The sequence below is a fragment of the Cupressus sempervirens genome, chromosome 7 (assembly GCF_028749045.1).
Source record: "Cupressus sempervirens isolate cs-2001-9-10 chromosome 7, ASM2874904v1, whole genome shotgun sequence".
Taxonomy (NCBI): domain Eukaryota; kingdom Viridiplantae; phylum Streptophyta; class Pinopsida; order Cupressales; family Cupressaceae; genus Cupressus; species Cupressus sempervirens.
This window is the reverse complement of record NC_143124.1, coordinates 582,188,802-582,207,018: the sequence shown is the minus strand read 5'-3', so window position 1 is coordinate 582,207,018 and position 18,217 is coordinate 582,188,802. Positions and strand designations below refer to the sequence as shown.

Sequence of the window (18,217 nt, the reverse complement as noted above, 5' to 3'; positions counted from 1 at the left end):
TTAATATGATATTTAAATGATCTTTCAACATAGTTTTGATTATAAGACTAAACACAAGATTTATTTGCAAAGATAGTTTTATGAAAGTTTAGAAAAGATATTAGATCTTAAATAAACACACATTAAATGTTAAACAATGTTAACTTAGTTTATATCTTATGATAGATAGAGAAAATAGTCCAGGAATGCATTTGAGTAGCAAAATACAATCAAACGGCAAAGTCATGGACCCGACAACCCATCAAATTGGGTTTATTAAAAACTAGAATAAGAATAAGCTATTCTTATTCCATCTTTTTTTAGGAATTCCGCTATGCTCATTTTGGGGTCAAATTAGGATAGGCGAATTCTAATTCCAATTTGTATTTTGTAAACAAACATCAAATTGGCAAATGCGGATATTTAGATTTTCCTATTCCCGCTCAATTCCTGCAACCAGACGAGCCCTTAGGCTAACTGACTGCCATTCTGATTCTGCTATTAACGTTGGCAAATACTGAATGTTCTAGCTCCTGTGTGATGCCTGTACTATCCCATCTTTGGGAGTGAGTCCAGCTAGTGGCTATTGTATTCTGTGTATGAGGACGTCTATTGTTGCTGAAGAGAGAGCTATTCCTGTGGTTAACCAGCTACTACCAAGAGAAGTCTGTACTTCTTACCAAAAACGTGAGCTTTCTGAAAATATATTGAACTTAGTAAAAGAGTCTGTATAAACTGTACCTGATTTAGATAACTTAGTAGAGACTTCTGCGGCTATGTCCAGTCTCCACACTTCTCAATAAAGGGGTTTTGTCCTTATGAAAAAGATCCAATCACATTAAGCAACCTTTTAAGATTTTGAATTACAAAATATTTCATGGTCCTCATCCCAATGTAGCTCCATGCTTTTATAACCTCAATATGCGGGAAGACAAACAACTAGGCAATTTGGGATAAAAAACCAATTTCGTCTTTCATTCACTTAAGTTACTTTTGTAATAGATTGACTTTAAATCATAAAGTAACTTTATATTTGCACTTTATAATATTATAGGTGATTTTATTATTATTAGTTACTTCATAACTTTATAATAACATTAAAATATCTAAATAAATCACTTAAGTCACTTGAACATTAATATCTCTTGAAATGCTTGTTTGATTGCCATGGCATCTGAAGTAGGAATCTCTCCTCAATTTCCATGTGACCAAATACACTTTCTAAAAATTAAAAGGGTCCATCTCTATTACTCCTGATTTGCTATAAATAGTAAGCATGGAAAATGGAGTCCAAATGATATCGAACGAAGGCCAAATCCATAAATCCCTGAATGTTGGAGATGAATCAATCCTTAGAAGACCCTCTAACTATCCTCATTAGCCTACAAAGATCCAATATTAGGCTAATCCTAAAATTCTGATGCTGGCAACAAATGGGGACATTACAATTTGATACTAAGAGGGCCTTCAGTCTCTCTTTGTCTCTCATTCATCATTAAAAGTATTGTGGTTTTTAATTTCTCTTTTGGAGTGGATTTTTCTTCCACATGGTTTTCTCCCTTTCTCTATTTGTGAGAGATTGTGTAAGAAACCAGACCCCAAAAGGAATAATAGAAGACAATCTGATCAAAGGCAAATCATGTAGAAAGTGGCACCAATAATGTATTTTGGAAAATCAATTCAAAAAGGCACCAAATGCCTCCAGAATACATTAAATCAAGTGTCTGATTATCCTTGTATATTTTAGCCAAAGGAGGGCATGAACAACAAACATTTGAAAAAACACATACAAAATACTAGGAAGATTAAGTAATAGATAACTACTTTAAATAAACAAGATGCATTAAATAAAGATGATGGAACTGGGAGCTGGAGTGATTCGGAATACTACCCCCGCAATCCAAGACTGGCCATTTGAGTCAACGCGGGCTTGCTACTTTCTTCAGCTGCTGCATGACATGTAAGGCACATGGTTGTGGTCATCAATATCCCATGCCCTATCACTACTGTCGTCCACCCTCACGATCTTCCACTGATGGCTAATGAAGTGGAATGACCTCCACGGATGTGTGGAAACCCTGGCTCCTCATACATACACCACTACTAACTGCCATGGAGGAGAGAAGAATGGGATTAGATATCTCTGGTGGCTTCAACCCTACCCGAAACTGGTGACTGAATCTCACATCCAATTATATTCCCGATGACTCACGTTGTTTGAAGCTTAGGCACAAGCCACTAACTGCAATGACTTACTACCCCTAATTCCCAAACATGTTGAAAGCTTATCACTTCATTACTAACTACTACCAATCTTACTAATACTGAAGTTTGAATATAGACTTACTTCTGTAATGTCCCCTCTTTAGTTCGACATGACATTGATCATGGATTTTGCCTATTCCAGACTCTCGTAGGCAAATGGTGTGGAGAGAGAGTCAATTCTGCGGATCAGATGGTCATATCTTGCTCTTGAAGAAGTGTTAAGAGGTTATATTTTATTATTATGTGTTATTGGGGCCTACATGTTATAATTTTAAGTTGAGTTGCACTTTTTTTATAAAATTACTTTATTATAAAAAGTGCATTATAATGAGATTTTATAAAGGATGTTTCTAGAAGTTCTAGCAACTTCTTAGAAAAGTGAATAAATAGAGGGCTGGGCCTCTCATTTTGGATTTGCTTGGATTTGAGATTTCTTCTACTCCTTCCATTGTGGAGCAAATTTGTAGTCTCTTGGGTCTGCAAATTATTATTTGATCTTTGGGAACGAATCACTCCCTTGGATTGACGACTTTGAGGGTGTGAAATATCACCTGAATTGTTGCATTTGAGGAGTTGGTAATTCGGCCATCTCATTTGGACTTCATTGAGATTCAGTTATAAGGGTTTACTTTGGTTCGAATAAGGGTTTCAGTTGTGCCCTAGCATTTGTGGATTGATTAATAGGGTTTGAAGACACAGTTGTGCATTATTTTCAGACTGCCAGTCCAGGGTTTGGACCCACGTTTTTGCTCATAACTCCTAATTGGCTTGACAGATGAATTTCATATTTTAGGGGGTTATTCAGCAACCCTAGGCGCCCAAATTTATTGCTTTTGGAGTGACAAAAAACGCTGCAATATTTTTATCTAGCAGCCGTATCAGGTCGTACCTGTACGGCCCTGTTAGTTGGGCAGCAGCTGCAATTTTGTGAGTCGGTTTGGGGCAGATTGTGAGGTCTTCGTGTGGCATTAATTCAGCATTCATATCCGGCAAAATTGGAGCTATTTCAGGTGCACAAACTGAAGTTTTGATTGCCAAAATATTGCATGTTATGGATTAGAACAGTCAGCACTGTCATTGCATAAATAGTTATTTCCAGTCATTAATAACTGTTGTAAAAGTTTCGTCATTTGCATTCCAAATCTGAACTGGGTTATTGTTCATGTCATAACATTGCATTGTCAAGAGCTTGATGTATTAGAAGTGCATAGTTGTGACAGTCTCTCATTGTAATCAGTTCTATTTGCTGTCATAAAATCAGAATTGCATTGGACTTCATATTTGAGTTTCATATTGTCATCTATCTCTTAGATTGGTAGTGTTATAATTTGGAATTGTTGTTCACACATTATTGGCATCATATATTGAGGTTTCGTTGTACAACAATTAGTAATATTGCAGCCTTATTCGGTTACATGCCAACTGTTTGACAAAATTCCTAAGTCCAGTTTGAGGGTTTAAGTGGCCTTTATAGTAAGAGTCATTACAGTGGTATCAGAGCTATAAGTCCTACCATCCTGTGGAGGTCTTATAGGGAATTTGGAACAGCTGGATAGAAGGGAAAGTGTTTGACGAAATGTCAAAACACTAAAATCATGAGCATGCGACAGAGGCTTTATAATTTCCGCAATACCAAAGCAAGACAAGATAGGATTTCAGACCTGCAGAGCGAACAGTCTAGCTCATCTGTACAGGTGGACATAGAATCCAGTCATACAGACACAGGGGAGGTATTCTTTGATCAAGACTACGACTACAATATGGATAGAGGCGGGAATGCCGGTCCAGATCAGCGAGAGGAAAGATTTTTATAGTTATTAGACACCTTGGCACAGGGACAGCGATTAGCCGAACAAAGGGCACAGGAACAGAATCAGAGAATGGAGCTTATGATGCAGATGATGGCTCGTCAAATGGGGTTGAACGCTAACATAGGTGGAGGAAATAATCAAAATGGTAACAATCAGAATGGGAATAATCAGGATGGGATACATAATGGAGGCGAACAAATTGGGAACAATTTCGGTCATGCACCCCAGCAAGCTAGGACAGTGAGTTCAAGACCTATGATTCCCACGTTCCTTCCTAGAGCTCCAGAGCAGCCAGTACCAGAACCCCATATCACTGACATACAGGATCAGCTGAGGAGAGATTGGGAAGCAGGAGGTCCAGATTTTACAGTTGCAATCACCTTTAGAGAGTATATGGATGTGCGGATGAAGCATATGCCCCGTGGACATGACAGGACTCAGAGCTATGAGCTACGAAAGAAAGTAGGAAAACTTCAGTTACCATATTATGATGGCTCGGGGAAGTCTACAGCAAGAGCTTGGGTTCAAAAACTTGACACATACTTTCAATTGAACCCTATGTCTGAGGAAGAAGCTATTGAGTATGCAGCAATTCACCTGGATGGGTTAGCACACGAGTGGTGGCATCATGGTATGATCACTATGGGTCATGCACACATTACCTCATATGTGGAGTTTACGGAGAGACTGATTGAACGTTTTGATAAGAAGGATCCAGAACTCCATTTCAAGGAGTTAGCTCAGCTTAAACAATGGGGATCATTGGAAACATACATTTCAGAGTTTCAGAAACTTGCAGTGTTAGTAACAGATGTATCTGAACGGAGGCTATTGGTTTTAGTTATGGATGGGCTAGTTGATCCGTTGAGAGGGTGGATTAAAGCTCTCAACCCTCCCACTTTGCAGGAAGCCATTAAGAAAGCTCGTGACATGGATTCCTCTTCAGCTTCTAAAAATAAATTCCAGGCAAAGAGTTTCCCTTCAGGAAAAGATAGGGACAGGAAACCCTTTCATAGAGAGACACAGCTACCTAAGGAGGAAAGTAAGAGGTTGGACAAGGAGACACTTAATGACTTGCATAGGAAGAAGCTATGCTTCTATTGCAAAGGCCCATATGAGTATGGCCATGACTGTCCTATGAGGCCAAAAGGGAAGACCAACCGAGCAATGTGGGCTTATTACGAAGGTTCAGATTCAGATAGTTCAGAACATCATGATGAGGATCCTGATGAAGCTGAGGGAGAGCAGGAGATAGACAGTGCAGGGCAACAGCTGGGAACAGAGCTACATTTACAGGAAGCACGACTGTCTAGTATCCAGAGAGAGGGATCTTTCAGACTTCGGGGAGTTTTGGCTGGGCAGAAGGTTATTACATTATTGGACACAGGTGCCACACATAATTTCATTGATGCACGATTCGTGGAGAAGCGTGGACTCATTACTGAGGAGTTCGTGGGACTAAGAGTCAAGGTAGCTGATGGATACACTCTTCGTTGTGACAGGATGGTACGAGACCTACCTTTGCGCCTGAACAACTATGAGTTTAAGGCGGACTATCATGTGGTCAACATGGGTGACATGGATATAGTACTTGGAATGCAGTGGCTACTTTCATTGAAGGTGGTTACCCTGAGACTAGAGGATATGGAGATACAATTCGAAGTGAATGGTAGGACTCATGTGCTTAAGGCTATCCGTAATGGAGACATCAGGACTATCTCATTTAGGCGGCTGGAGAGATTAACTAGGCATAATGATATAGAGTGGGCAGCAGTTTGTACTTTGACACCTACACAGGAGGAGCAACATAAGACGGAATATCATCCTGATATTCAGAAATTGAGGATTAAGTACGAAAAGGTATTCAGTGAGATTCCACCAGGCAGGCCACCGGACAGAGGCATTGAGCATGTTATTGAGTTGGAGGAAGGTGCTAAGCCTATCATGATCACACCATATCGACACCCAAAGCGACTCAAGGATGAGATCGAAAGACCATCGAGGAGTTGCTAGCTATGGGGCACATCCGACCAAGTAAGTCACCTTTTGCATCTTCTGTTGTTTTGGTAAAAAAGAAGGATGGAACTCTTCGGATGTGTGTTGATTACAGGGAATTAAATAAGAGAACCATTAAGAACAGGTATCCCATTCCTCGCATTGATGAGTTGATAGATGAATTGCATGGGGCTTGTTATTTCACGAAAATTGATTTGAGAACAGGATATCACCAAATCAGAGTCCGTGAACAGGATATTGAGAAAACTGCTTTCAGATGTCATTGTGGGCACTTTGAGTTTGTAGTCATGCCTTTCGGTCTGACCAATGCACCTGCCACTTTCCAGTCCACTATGAACAGAGTTTTCCACCATCAGTTGAGGAAATTCGTGCTGGTGTTTTTTGATGACATTTTGATCTATAGCCGATCATGGCAGGAGCATCTAGAGCATTTGGAGACAGTGTTGAGCATTTTACAGAAGGAGTCCTTGTATGCAAAAGAGTCCAAATGTGACTTAGGGATGACCGAGCTGTTATATTTGGGACACATTATTAGTGCAAATGGAGTGCGGATGGATCCTGAAAAGATTCGTGCTATTGTTGATTGGCCTCCACCAGAGAACCTTACACAGTTGAGGGGGTTCCTTGGTTTATGTGGTTTCTATTGCAGGTTTGTCAGTGGCTACTCACGACATGCAGCTCCCATGATAGATCTACTGAAAAAAGGGGAATTTGTGTGGACTCAGAAGGCACAAGACTGTTTTATGAGATTTAAGGAGATAATGACTACGTGCCCAGTTCTAGCATTACCTGATTTCACGAAGCCATTTGGGCTTCAATGTGATGCATCTGGAGAGGGAGTAGGTGTTGTACTTATGCAGAATAAGTACCCCATAGCTTATGAGAGCAAGAAGCTCAGAGGCCCCGAGCGTTCATTCAGTATATATGATAAGGAGATGTTGGCCATCATGCATGCTTTGGCCAAATTCAGACAATATCTTGTGGGTAGCAAGTTTTGTATTAAAACTGATCATAACAGTTTGAGGCATTTCTTGGGACAGCGGGACCTGAATGATCGCCAGCAAAAGTGGGTAAGTAAGTTGCAGGCATATGATTTTGACATCTCATATGTCAAGGGAACTCAGAATGTTGTTGCAGATGCTCTTTCTCGAAGGCCACACCTCACTCTTATGGTTCAGATATCAGAGGATTGGCGACACTTGATTATAGTAGAGTATGCCAGGGATACATGGGCCTCCAATATAGTGGAGGGAACAGTGATTGATACCAGATACACACTTGTAGATGATTTAATCATTTACAAGAACAGGATTTACCTAGTCCCAGGATCGAAGGTTAAGAAACTGATTTTGAGAGCATTTCACGACTCACCGACAGCAGGCCATCCTGGGTACTTCAAGACTTACAGGTTAGTTCGAGAGCGGTTCACTTGGAAGGGGCTGAAAGCTGATGTTTTGCAATACGTTCGAGAGTGTCTTGTTTGCCAACAAAACAAACAAGAACACACCTATCCGGCAGGGTTCCTACAGCCACTTCCGATCCCTGACAGGAAGTGGGAGTGCATCTCCATGGACTTTATCACAGGTTTGCCCAAGGTACAAGGACAGGATTGTATTTATGCGGTGGTAGATAGATTAACAAAATATGCTCATTTCTTTCCTATCACCACTACCCACTCAGCAGCTCAGGTGGCAGAGGTTTTTTTTCGGGAGGTTTTCAGATTGCACGGATTGCCTCGGAACATTGTGAGTGACAGGGATAGCCGTTTCATGAGTCATTTTTGGCAGGAGGTATTCCGGTTATGTGGCACGGAGCTTACACCCAACACTAGCTATCACCCACAAACCGATGGTCAGACGGAGATTGTGAACAAATGGGTGGAAGGGTATTTAAGGAATTATGTGGCAGCTCAGCAGCGAGCTTGGGTCAGATGGATATATCTCTGCGAGTATTGTTACAATACTACATATCACATCACTATACAGATGACACCCTTCATGGCACTTTACGGTTATGAAGCACCTAGTTTCTTGGATTTGTTGTTGGGCGACAGCCGGGTACCCAGTGCAGGAGAATTATTACAGGAGAGTAAGGATATAGTTGCTACTCTCAAAGATAATATTGCGAGAGCTCAGAACCAGCAGAAGCAGTATGCAGACCAGAAGAGGACTGAGCGTAGTTTTGAGGTGGATGATATGGTTTACCTCATGTTGCAGCCATACAGGCAATCTACTCTTAAGAAGAGTGGTGCAGAGAAACTCAAGCCACGCTATTACGGACCATTCAGGGTTATCAGGCGAATTGGTGAGGTGGCTTATGAGTTGGAGCTTCCGGCAAATAGCAGGGTGCACAATGTGTTTCATGTGTCCCGCCTCAAGAAGGCGTTGAGTCAGAATGTGGTGCCTTCCGCAGTATTACCTCCTTTAGACAATCAGGGAAAATTGATTTTAGTGCCAGAATCCATCCTAGAGAGCAGAGAAAAGCAGCTTCGCAGAAGAGTGATCACAGAATACTTGGTTAAGTGGAAAGATCTACCTGTTGAGGATGCTACTTGGGAGGGGGAAGCTATTTTGCAGCACCCGGCGTTGAGATTGCTTGAGGCCAAGCAATTTCAGGACGGGCGGACTGTAATGTCCCCTCTTTAGTTCGACATGACATTGATCATGGATTTTGCCTATTCCAGACTCTCGTAGGCAAATGGTGTGGAGAGAGAGTCAATTTTGCGGATCAGATGGTCATATCTTGCTCTTGAAGAAGTGTTAAGAGGTTATATTTTATTATTATGTGTTATTGGGGCCTACATGTTATAATTTTAAGTTGAGTTGCACTTTTTTTATAAAATTACTTTATTATAAAAAGTGCATTATAATGAGATTTTATAAAGGATGTTTCTAGAAGTTCTAGCAACTTCTTAGAAAAGTGAATAAATAGAGGGTTGGGCCTCTCATTTTGGACATGCTTGGATTTGAGATTTCTTCTACTCCTTCCATTGTGGAGCAAATTTGTAGTCTCTTGGGTCTGCAAATTATTATTTGATCTTTGGGAACGAATCACTCCCTTGGATTGGCGACTTTGAAGGTGTGAAATATCACCTGAATTGTTGCATTTGAGGAGTTGGTAATTCAGCCATCTCATTTGGACTTCATTGAGATTCAGTTATAAGGGTTTACTTTGGTTCGAATACGGGTTTCAGTTGTGCCCTAGCATTTGTGGATTGATTAACAGGGTTTGAAGACACAGTTGTGCATTATTTTCAGACTGCCATTCCAGGTTTTGGACCCACGTTTTTGCTCATAACTCCTAATTGGCTTGACGGATGAATTTCATATTTTAGGGGGTTATTCAGCAACCCTAGGCGCCCAGATTTATTGCTTTTGGAGTGACAAAAAAACGCTGCAATATTTTTATCTAGCAGCCGTACCAGGCCGTACCTGTACGGCCCTGTCAGTTGGGCAGCAGCTGCAATTCTGTGAGTCGATTTGGGGCAGATTGTGAGGTCTTCGTGTGGCATTAATTCAGCATTCATATCCGGCAAAATTGGAGCTATTTCAGGTGCACAAACTGAAGTTTTGATTGCCAAAATATTGCATGTTATGGATTAGAACAGTCAGCACTGTCATTGCATAAATAGTTATTTCCAGTCATTAATAACTGTTGTAAAAGTTTCGTCATTTGCATTCCAAATCTGAACTGGGTTATTGTTCATGTCATAACATTGCATTGTCAAGAGCTTGATGTATTAGAAGTGCATAGTTGTGACAGTCTCTCATTGTAATCAGTTCTATTTGCTGTCATAAAATCAGAATTGCATTGGACTTCATATTTGAGTTTCATATTGTCATCTATCTCTTAGATTGGTAGTGTTATAATCTGGAATTGTTGTTCATACATTATTGGCATCATATATTGAGGTTTCGTTGTACAACAATTAGTAATATTGCAGCCTTATTCGGTTACATGCCAACTGTTTGACAAAATTCCTAAGTCCATTTTGAGGGTTTAAGTGGCCTTTATAGTAAGGGTCATTACAACTTCTAAGTGTGGAGCCAACTGAAACAATCATTTCACCTTGCCAATCCTCTGCTTGAATCTGAACTAAAACTTCAATGAGATGTTAGGGCTACGTCCAACTTCTCAAATCTGCCTCAAGGGGTTGCGTCCTCAAGACCAACCAATCACATTATGCAACCTTTCATTTGCATAATATTATATTTCATGGTGTCAATCCCAAGGAAGCTCATTGCTTTTATAACCTCGATATGAGGGGAAGTACAAATAGCTACGCAATGTGGGATAAAAGCCATTTTCGTCTTTTAGTCACTTAAGTTACTTTTGTTATAAAATGACCTTAAGTCATAAAGTAAGTTTATAAATCCACTTTATAAAATAAAGTGATTTAACTATAGAAAAGATACTTCACTTAAATGTTTCCCCAACGAAACCAAATAAACTCCTGCGACTGGCTAGCATCCTCAAGGTTAATGTCGTTAGCCTATTTGGATGGAAAGATAGACCAACAAAGCGCCAGTAAGGCCTAGTGCAGAGAAGGGGACATTACAGTCCTCCCTTCCTAGGATTGCTTACCCTTAAGCAATCTCAGTGTCGAATACTACAGGATTGATTCGCCCTCCCAAGTGGCATCTTCATATGGAAAATCTTTCCAACGAACTAAATACTCCCAGATGGATCTGTTACGCCAGTTCCTCTCCCTGATCTCAATCACCTCGACTAGAACCAAAACCAAATTTCCCTCCTCATCAAGTGGGGCAATCCAATGGAAGGCATTACATGCTAACCGATCGCCTTCTTGAGGCAAGACACGTAAAAAACATTATGGATTCTACCGTCATCTAATAAGTCCAGCTCATAAGCAACCTCTGCAACCCTCCTGGTAATGTGATAGGAACCATAAAATCTAGGCTGAAGCTTCTCGGATCCACTCTTCTTCAAGGAGCTCTGCCTGAAAGGTTGGAGACGAAGGTAAACCATGTCACCTAACTCACAACTCCGCTCTGTCCAATGGTGATCAGCATACATCTTATGTTGATTCTAAGCCTGTAGGATGTTCTCCCAAAGAGGTTTGAGAATGTCCTATTGATCTTGTATCCAATCTCCAGCTAGCGATGCTGTATTGTCCTATAAGGCCAAATCTACAAACGATAGTGGTTTGTTGTCATTAGAGAGCTTGAAATGGTGTCATTCGGATGGACATGTGGTAGGAGTTATAGTAGTACTCCCCTAAATATAACCATTTAACCCAAGCTCTCTGTTACCCTGCTACATAGTTTCAGAAATAAACCTCCACCCGTTTATTTACTGTCTCAGTCTACCCATCTGTTTGTGGGTGGTAACTCATGCTGGGTGCCAATTCCATACCTGCTAATTTGAATAATTCTTGCCAAAAAGTGTCGAGCAATCTGCTATCCCAATCGCTCACAATGGACTGAAGTAGACCATGTAGACGAAAAACCTCTCAAAAAAAGGACTCAGCTACCTAATATGTCAACTAATCCTGCTATTATAGCATAAAAATGAGCAACCTTAGTCCATCTATCCACAACCACAAAAATGGAATCTCTGCCCTGCACTCTCGGTAATCCTGTAATGAAATCCATGGAGATACCCTCCCAATTATGTGCTAGAATAGGAAGAGGCTATAATAATATGGCTGGGAACTCGTGCTCCAACTTGTTCACCTGACAAGTCTGGCATTCTCTAACATGCTGAAGGACTTCATCCTTGAGGCCCTTCCATAAAAACCTTACTCTGACCTAGCTATAAGTTTTGAAGAAGCCTAGGCATCTAGCTGATGGTGCATCATGAAGAGTATCCATAATTTTTTTACCTTGAGCATAGACTCTGGCACGAGGTAGATCCTATCTTTATAAAAAATCATATCATCGATTACCTTGTACTTGTTGTCCTAGAGCTGCCCTTCCATGATCTAACAAGCTTGAGTATTCTTAGAATACTCAACCAATAACCAGGACTTACAGTCTACCAATATCTTTGAAATGGCACAACAATCTACTACTGAAGGTTTCCTAGAAAGTGCATCAACAACTATATTATTCTTACCCTTGACATACTCGATATCAAAATCATAGACCTGAATCTTACTGACCCACTTTTGTTGTCTTTCATTAAGATCCTTCTGTTCTAAGAAATATCGCAAGTTGTTGTGGTCTATCTTAACCGTGAATTTGCCACCCACTAAGTACTGTCTAAACTTGGTTAAGGCGTACATAATTGCTAGCATCTCCTTGTCATAAGTGGAATACAATCTCTCACTGTCCTTGAGCTTCCAGCTCTCATATGTTATCGGGTGCCTGTCCTACATCAGAATTGTGCCAATTTTGTTCCCCAAAGCATCACACTCTAAGACAAAAGAGCGAGAGAAATTAGGAAGTGCTAGAACAGGGCATGTGCTCATCACTGTCTTGAGCCTATCAAAGACTACCTTTGCATCATCTGTCCACCTGAACGCCCCTTTCTGTTGTGAGATTGGTGAGGGGAACCGCTGTCTGAGAAAAGCCTCTAGAGAACCTCCTATAATAGGAGCAAAGACCGAGGAAACCTCTCAAATCTGATACATTTCTCGGAGGCGGCTAATCTAGGATTGCTTGTATCTTTTCCTGGTGTACCTTAAACCCATCTACACCAATCACGTGTCCAAGGTAAAGAATCTCAGTCAATCCGAACTCACACTTCGATTCCTTTGCAAACAATGAATGCTCCTCCATAATGCTAAGTACCTCATCTAGGTGTTGCAAATGCTCCTTCCAAGTCTTGCTAAAAACCAAGATATCATCAAAGAACACCAACACGCTCTTGCACAACTTCTTTTTAAAAATATGGTTCATACAAGACTGAAATGTGGCTGGTGCATTGGTGAGCCCAAATGGCATAACCAAAAACTCATCGTCCATAGTGGCATCTAAAAGTTGTCTTATGTACGTCCTCATGAACACATATTTGATGGTATCTAGATCGAAGATGTATCTTCAAAAAATAGACTACCCCATGTAGTTCCTCTAATAACTCATCAATGTGAGGAATAGGGTGCCTATTCTTAATGGTCCTTTTGTTGAGAGTACAATAATCAATACACATGCAAAGAGAACCATCCTTCTTCACCAAAACTACCGAAGAAACAAAAGGGCTAGAGTTGGGTCTGATATGTCCCATGTCTAAGAGTTCCTTGATTGTCCTTTCTATTTCCCCTTTATAGTGCTTGTGGTGACGATAAGGAGTGATAATGACAGGTTTGACACCCTCCTCTAGCTCAATGATATGCTCAAACCCTCTATCTCGGGGAATACCTAGGGTATGTCTTCAAGAACCCTCTTGTGATTATCAAGCATTAGCTAAATGTCACAATGAAACTATTGTCCTGAACCTAATGTGACCTTAGAGGAGATGAAACAATGCACAGGCCACTCAATGTCATCATGCCTCATAATAGCCTTCATCCTGTGCGCTGAAATCACTCTGGGTTTGCCCTCTAGTATGGCCTTGAGAATCACTTGTCGGCCATCCTGTAAGAATTCTAGGTGCATCTTACCATGATCAACTGTGTACCTACCAACACTCCATAACCACTATCTACCCAACATGGCATCTAACCCATCCAAGTCAACAACATAAAATCTGCCTCTAGAGGATAGTCATCAAAGTGAATCGAGAGCCCTAGCACTTTCCTTGTACACCTGAATCTATCACCTCCTACTACCCTAACTTCAAACTCGGGTATATCATCAACCTATAACTTTCTCTTTGATATCCAACGTGTGCTTATGAAATTATGTGATGCACCTATATCTAAAAGGTACACAATAAACTGCCTTCTAACTACGCCCTTTCAAACAAAAGGGGTGACTAGTGGGATTGCTAGAAAGGGAAGCTATGATAGGGGATTGTCCAAGAGTGGATTCCTTCGTCCTCTCTTTAGGAGGTTGCTTCTCACTTCCTCATCGCTGCCATTAACATTGTTGCCTCCCTGCTGCTCATCCTTCTCTTCCAAAAGAACCTCCACATAATGTATTTTACCCTTACCAAGGCATTTGTGATCCGGGGTCCACAACTCCCTACAAGTGAACCATAGCTTCTTCCTCAATTTATTTCGTGTCTCAAAGTCCAACCTGGAGGGGGGGAAGTCTTATGTTGATTCTTGTTCTTTTGGATCGCAGTAGACACCTTATAAGGTTTCTTAGGAGGCTATAGTATCGAAGAAGGTGAATCCAGATCATGTGTGATCTTAAAAGCATCATCTAAGGTGTCTGGTTTAAGGACCTTGACCAAACCTCTAAATCTGTCCTATAAGCCCTCTGTGAACAGCATTACCTTACACTATTCTGTCATATTCAGAACCATAAACAGGATCCGCTAAAACTCATCAATGAAGTCATCTAAAAATCCACACTATCGCAACTACGCCAAATCCCTGTAGTAGACCTCAATGTCCTTCCTGTCAAAACGAGTGATCAGCTTAGAGCTAAAAGTCTCGTAAGAAGTAATGAGACCATGGTCCTGGGTGACTAGTCCATGGTGCCACCAATCATATGCTGTTCCCTCTAAATGCATCGTGGAAAATCTAATAGCTTCTATTTCTGATATGGGTTTGAGTGTCAGGAATGTGTCTAACTTGTGAATCCAAGCCCTAGCAGATGTCTTACTACTGCCATCGAAATTGGGGAGAGATAACTTGTTCATGGCATGCTTCAAGTCTCTATTTTATGCCCTAGGTCTCCTATCCTATTGTGCTGTCTCTGACTCCCTTTTATGATTCATGTATTGAATAAAGGTCATATTCTGCTTAACTAGATCATGGAACAGATCCCATTCATCGTACATAGCCATAACATTATCTGGAAGTAAGCCTGCTGCCAGAGGTTGGGCTACCTCTTCCTCAGCATTATTCTCAACAAAAATGGGCATCAATGGTTTGTCACTGTTCCGTGTGGGGGCCCTAGCAGCCCGAGGTGATCCTGCCACACTACCACCTCCACTTTGATGACTCGATGCTCTTCTGTGTATCGAAGCTAGCTGCTGCATAGTGCCTGTAAGCTACTGAAGTGCAATAGCAATATTATTCTGTCCATCTCTAATAGCGCGAAAGATTTCCCTCACTTCCCATTCCTGTTCACTAGCATCATGAGCCATTTGAGTGACCCGTACTTGTTCAACCTGCTCAACCTGTTCAACCTGTTCAACCTATATGTTTGTCTCAAAGGTTAGCTCCTCGTCAACTATGAAACTATCCTCAATATCAATCTGAACTGAAGATCCTAACTATTTAGGTCAGATGTGATTAAAATTATATGGCTCCCTATTCATGCCTATCTAACATTTTTCCTATTATAACCAGACTCCAATTCCAATAGTTTACCCACAAGTTGGCAAGTCTTGTGGCTTTGATACCACTATAAGAAACCAGACTCCAAGAGGAATAATAGAAGATAATCTGATCAAACGCAAATCATGCAGAAAGTGGCACCTAATGTAACTTGGAAAATCAATTCAGAAAGTCACCAAATACCTCCAAAATACATTAAATCGGGTGTCTGATTATCCTTTTATGTTTTAGCCAAAGCAGGGCATAAACAACAAACACTAGAAAAAACACACACAATACTAGGAAGATTAACCAATAGATAACTCCTTTGCATAAATAAGATGCATTAAATAAAGATGATGGAACCTAGAGCTAGAGTGATTCAGAATACTACCCCTGCAATCCAAGATTGGCCATTAATGAGTCAACGCGGTTTTGCTGGGTCAACGCGGGCTTGCTGCTTCCTTTAGCTACTGCACGGCATGTGAAGCACATGGTTGTGGTCACCAATATCTCGTGCCTTGTCACTGTTGCCATCCACCGTCACGACCTTCTACTAACTACCAATGAAGTGGAATGACCTCCACGGCTGTATGGAAACCCCAGCTCCTCGTGCATACACCACTACTAACTGCCACGAAAAAGGAGAGGAGAATGGGATCAGATAGCTCTGGTGGCTTCAACCCTACCCAAAACTAGTGACTAAATCTCATGTGTAGTTATATTCTAGATGACTCATGTTGTTTGAAGCTTAGGAACAAGCTGCTAACTGCAATGATTTACCGCCCCTAATTCCCAGACATGTTAAAAGTTTATCACTTGATTACTAACTATTGCCAATCTTACTAATGCTGACGTTCGAATACAGACTTACTTCTAAGTGTGGAGCCAACTGAAACAATCATTTCACCTTGCCAATCCTCTGCCTAAATCTAAACTAAAACTTCAATGAGATGCTAGCCTATGTCCAACTTCTCAAATTTGCCTCAAGGGGTTTCGTCCTCAAGAGCAACTAGTCACATTTAAGCAACCTTTCATTTTTATAATATTATATTTCATGGTGTCCATCCCAAGGAAGCTCATTGCTTTTATAACCAGGCAACGTGGGATAAAAGTCATTTTCGTATTTTAGTCACTTAAGTTACTTTTGTCATAAAATGACTTTAAGTCATAAAGTAACCTTATAGATCCACTTTATAAAATAAAGTATAGAAAAGCTTCTCCACTTAAATATTTCCCCAATGAAACCAAATAAACACATGTGACTGGCTGGTATCCTCAAGGTTAATGTCATTAGCCTCTCTAGATGAAAAGATAGACCAACAAGGCACCAATAAGGCCTAGCATGGAGAAGGGGACATTACAGATTGCATTTTCAATTGTGCATATGGCCTAGTAGTTGGGAACAATCTTGCATTGTTAGCTTGAGCTTACATTCCCCCAATTTACACTTATGGGGGTGTTGGTTTAATTAATTTCTCATAATTATGCTCAACTTAAGCTTACTTAGGATAATACATAGCATAGTAGTTTGCACTTGAGACACTTATGAGTTTGCACATTTGGTGGCAAATGTTGTAGAAAGAGATATCAGTTTAGGTGGTGATAGTAGTTATCACATTCCACTTTGTGTTGCCTCCACCTTTAGTGCACTTATCACTTTATCATCCTCCACATTGCTGCACATGTTTGTACATACTTCATTGCACAATGGAGGATAATCCACCTTTGGTGTCCATATGATTCAACCTTACGTGGATAAGTTATCTCTTGGCTATCATGTTCATTTATTGTCTTGCATATACAAATAAGCACTTGTACATTGTACTTAGTTCAGTTTACCAGTTCAGCTATTGCATCATTTATAAGAATACAATTTTTTCTTGTCCATTGTGTCTCTCTTGGTTTTGCACTATTCATAAGCCTCTAGATCTTGGGTTGTTGTTATTGATAAATTCTTACATTATTCAATTGATAAATCTTTGTTGTAACAGCATGCATGATCTAATCATCCAGTCAAATAAATTTATCTCAATGGTGGCACACATTAATTACAATGGGTATCACCTTTCCTGAAAATTTTGCAAATATTAATTGAGGAATGTCCCATTTTTTATATCCATGGCATGAAGGGTTCCTAGGACTCATAGCACGGATATATCATTAAGTAGACTGGCAGTGGATGAGTTAGTCAAGGTCGGTCAGAGTCAAAAATAATGAACTAAGGTGGATGAATCAGTCAGGCTTAGTTAAATAAGGACATAAGGAGGGATGGGTTTGGCAGTTAATTGCCATAGATTAATGGACTTGTTAAACTGACATCAACTGAGGACAGAATTGCCTATAAAGTGTATAGTTGAACCTTACATAAACTAAGGACTGGGCATAGACTACACAGTTGAATTCTGATAGCAATATCAAAATTTGACTTTCTGTGGAAAATATCTCCTTATCAATGGATTGCCTATGATTAAGTTACACAGAAGAAAGGGCAAGCATGGAAGATATGAAGCATTAGAAAGACATAAGAATGCACTCCAAAAGTTTGAAAGAAAAAAATTCAACTTTGTTCTCAAGCTTGTAACACTGTCATGGAAGCTAGCAGCATTTGGAGACAAAACCCTTCAAGCATGGTAACTACACCATCTTGGGACAAAAAGCCTGAATTAGAAGATCAAATTTCAGAGTAACTCTATAACTTTGTTATTGTTCAGATTTCCAGGAGTAATAGAATAGCATGTTCAGATTGTGATTTGCATCAAACTGGTAAATTTCGAGTTGTATATTTGTGTATTTAAATATATTTTAAGTT

The 18,217-nt window shown here is 40.3% G+C and overlaps 1 protein-coding gene across 6 annotated transcripts in view; it reads right to left on the bottom strand.

Moving 5' to 3' along the window:
• LOC149548098 (uncharacterized) overlaps nucleotides 1–18,217 on the bottom strand; it is a 213,162-nt gene that overhangs the window by 130,149 nt on the left and 64,796 nt on the right. The window lies entirely within an intron of this gene.